The sequence below is a fragment of the Primulina eburnea genome, unplaced genomic scaffold (assembly GCF_022965805.1).
Source record: "Primulina eburnea isolate SZY01 unplaced genomic scaffold, ASM2296580v1 ctg507_ERROPOS390280, whole genome shotgun sequence".
NCBI lineage: Eukaryota > Viridiplantae > Streptophyta > Magnoliopsida > Lamiales > Gesneriaceae > Primulina > Primulina eburnea.
Genome location: NW_027331309.1, coordinates 2,376 through 5,568, shown reverse-complemented (window position 1 = coordinate 5,568; position 3,193 = coordinate 2,376). Strand labels below are relative to the sequence as shown.

At 34.9% G+C, this 3,193-nt stretch overlaps 1 pseudogene; it reads left to right on the top strand.

The window, feature by feature from the left end:
* The first annotated feature begins 342 nt into the window (after nt 1–342).
* LOC140821289 (patatin-like protein 2) lies at nt 343–2,523 on the top strand (annotated as a pseudogene).
* Nucleotides 2,524–3,193: the final 670 nt, after the last annotated feature.

The following is a 3,193-nucleotide window of genomic DNA, read 5'->3' as shown; positions in this document are numbered from 1 at the left end:
GACCGAAACCATTTGTGGTGCAAAATATATTTGTTGCATACAATGGTTGAAGGAGCGTCACATTCGGAAGAGAAGATTGCAGAATTAAGACATCCCGATCAGGAAATTAAAAAAAAAAATGGTGGAATTAATATATATATATACACACACGCAGACATAAAAGAAATGGGAAATTTTTCCCTGAAAGCAGTTGGGTCGTCATTGGATTTTTTTCTATGAAAATTTACTAAAGGGAATTAATGATTAATTAGGATTGTATTGGGATGCATATAGATAATTTCAGAATCACATAATTTGGGCTCCTTCTATCTATTCTGGATTCATTTTGTGAATAATTGGAACTGGAATTGTACATTTTCTTGTTATTGTGAATTAAAATGGACAAAAGGGTTGTCGTTTTTGCGCTCATTTTGCCAAACATATTTCTCCATTTTTCTCTGTTCTCAATTGTTGATGCTAATGCTAATGCTAAAGGACAAAGGGTCGCCATTTTGAGTATCGATGGAGGTGGTATAAGAGGTATTATCCCGGGAACCATGCTCGCCTTCCTTGAAGCCAAACTCCAGGTACGTAACATTGATATCGCAAATCCGACATCGACTTTATAGGAAACTAAATTCTCTATTAATGGCTTGAAGACTAATTTTCTGAACAAAATTTTCATGATCCGATCCAGGCTTGTTTTAACAAGTCTTTTCGTGACAGGAATTGGATGGCCCGAATGCAAGAATCGCAGATTATTCGATGTGGTCGCGGGAACGAGCACAGGGGCTCTCATTACGACCATGCTGACTGCTCCTGGTCAAGATAATCGCCCTGCATATGAGGCAAAGGACATAGCAAGTTTCTACTTGCAGCATGGCCCAAAGATCTTCCCCGAGAGCAGGTATGCATATTGCATGCATGCACAAGTACTATTCTCAAGAATGTGCCCAATATTATATTGGTTCTAGGAAACCTTGAGAATTGAGATATTTCATATATAATTATTTTTATATCTTCTTAATCTTGGTTCAAGTCGAAGCAATTTTCTGAGAAAGGCGGCGAATTTGCTCGATGGGCCGAAGTACGACGGGAAGTACTTGCGATCGTTGATTCGGGGATTGCTAGGCAATCTGACGGTGAGCCAAACCTTAACAGATGTAGTGATACCAACATTTGATATTAAGCGACTTCAACCTGTCATCTTCAGTACTAAAGATGTAAGAAACTCATGACACAAGATCGTTGATTCTTTTTTTGGTAATTAATTTATTAACATTTAATTGTACCATCTAATAAAATATGGATTAATTTATTTTAATTATTATATTTTTTGTTTTTTTAAAAAAAAAAATTGCATAGGGGATAGCAAATGCTTCCAAGAATGCATTGTTATCAGACATTTGTTTGGGTACAACGGCAGCGCCCACATATCTTCCACCACACTATTTTGAGATCAGGGATTATCAAGGCAGTACACGCACATTTGATCTCGTTGATGGAGGCCTTGCGGCCAACAATCCGGCAAGTATTTGTCATATTCTCTCTGTATGCAGCGGTGGAATCAGAAATTAGACACAGTTTAACAAAATATAAAATAATACATGTCAATTAACTTTACACGATTAGGATTTTTTTTTTTGGATAATTCTTAATTTTTATGGGCTAAAATTTGAACTTTTGGCAGTCCTTATTGGGCATAACACACATTTCCAAAGAAATAATGTTGAAAAAGTTTGAGACTGTAGACATGACACCAATGGACAGCACCAGGATGCTGGTTCTATCATTAGGCTCTGGGATGGCAAAAAATGAAGAGAAGTACAATGCCGAAGATGCTGCACGTTGGGGCTTACTCTCCTGGATATACACAAGGGTGCTACTCCCATAATCGATATGTTCGGAGCCGCCAGCTCCGATATGGTCGATATTCACGTCTCTACTCTTTTTCAATCGCTAAACACCGAAAAAAATTACCTTCGTATCCAGGTACGTATATATATATATATATATATATATATATATATATATATATATATATATATATATATATATATATCAAGATATTTAAGCAGTGTTTGGAAAAGCTGAAAAAAAGTGATTGTGAACTTTTTTAAAAAAGTTTTATTTTCAAACACTACTTGGATCCGTTGTTTCTTAATATATATTTATTATAAATTAACAACTCTATTTATTATATATTTACAAAGGAGGATATGTTGACGGGAGATACATCATCTGTGGATATTGCGACCATAAGGAACTTGCAGGCTCTTGCGATTATTGGTCGCAGCCTTCTGAAAAAAGCCCGTTTCGAGGATTAATTTGGAGACAGGAAGATCAGAGCCTGTTCAAGGAGAGGGCACAAACGAAGAAGCTCTTGCCCGATTCGCGAAGTTGCTTTCGGATGAAAGGAAACTTCGATCAAATGATTTGATATATTATCTGTATCCAATATGTAGCAAATTTTATAACCACAAGAAAAACATAGCCAAGGAGCTGGAAGCAGAGTCTGAAACTCAAATTTCCATTACAATGTGAATAATCTATATTTATGTCCCGGTAAAAATGTAGATGATGAACAAAATTTGTGTATTGTGATTTAACCATATTCCCCAAAAATTATATATCGTTTGTATCAATTGTATGAACATTTGTAAAGCTTCAACTCTTGGAATTGCCTAACTTAATTGGAGGAATGGATTATACCAAATTCACATTATATATATATATATATTTTTTTTTGCCTACAGAGTGTGAAAGGTGTACGGTTGTCCAAGTTGATTAGACTGTCTTTTCTACCTGTTCTTAAAGACTTGGAAATAGACGCCAATCCGGCAATCCTACGATCCGTGGTGCTCAAAAGAACCTAAAGAAACTAGTCAAGCCTTTTAGATCATTCTGAATTTCTCTTTCAATAAATATCATTGATACATTTGAAAAAAAATTATTTTTCATTTCGTTTTGAAGCCTAGTTTGATACTACTCATAATTGAGAATTATTTTTTTGAACTCAATAGTAGTTGTAGAAATTGGAAGAATAAGCAATACAAATTATGTGTAAGTAACAACATTCATCAAAATACATGATAAGGTAAAATTAGAAGCAAATTACATATAGGTCTGGTCTGAAAACAGAATTGATTTGGATAAAACAATTCACGCCTCCGATAGAGAACAAAACATCATTATTCATTTCACTAAGTAAAAC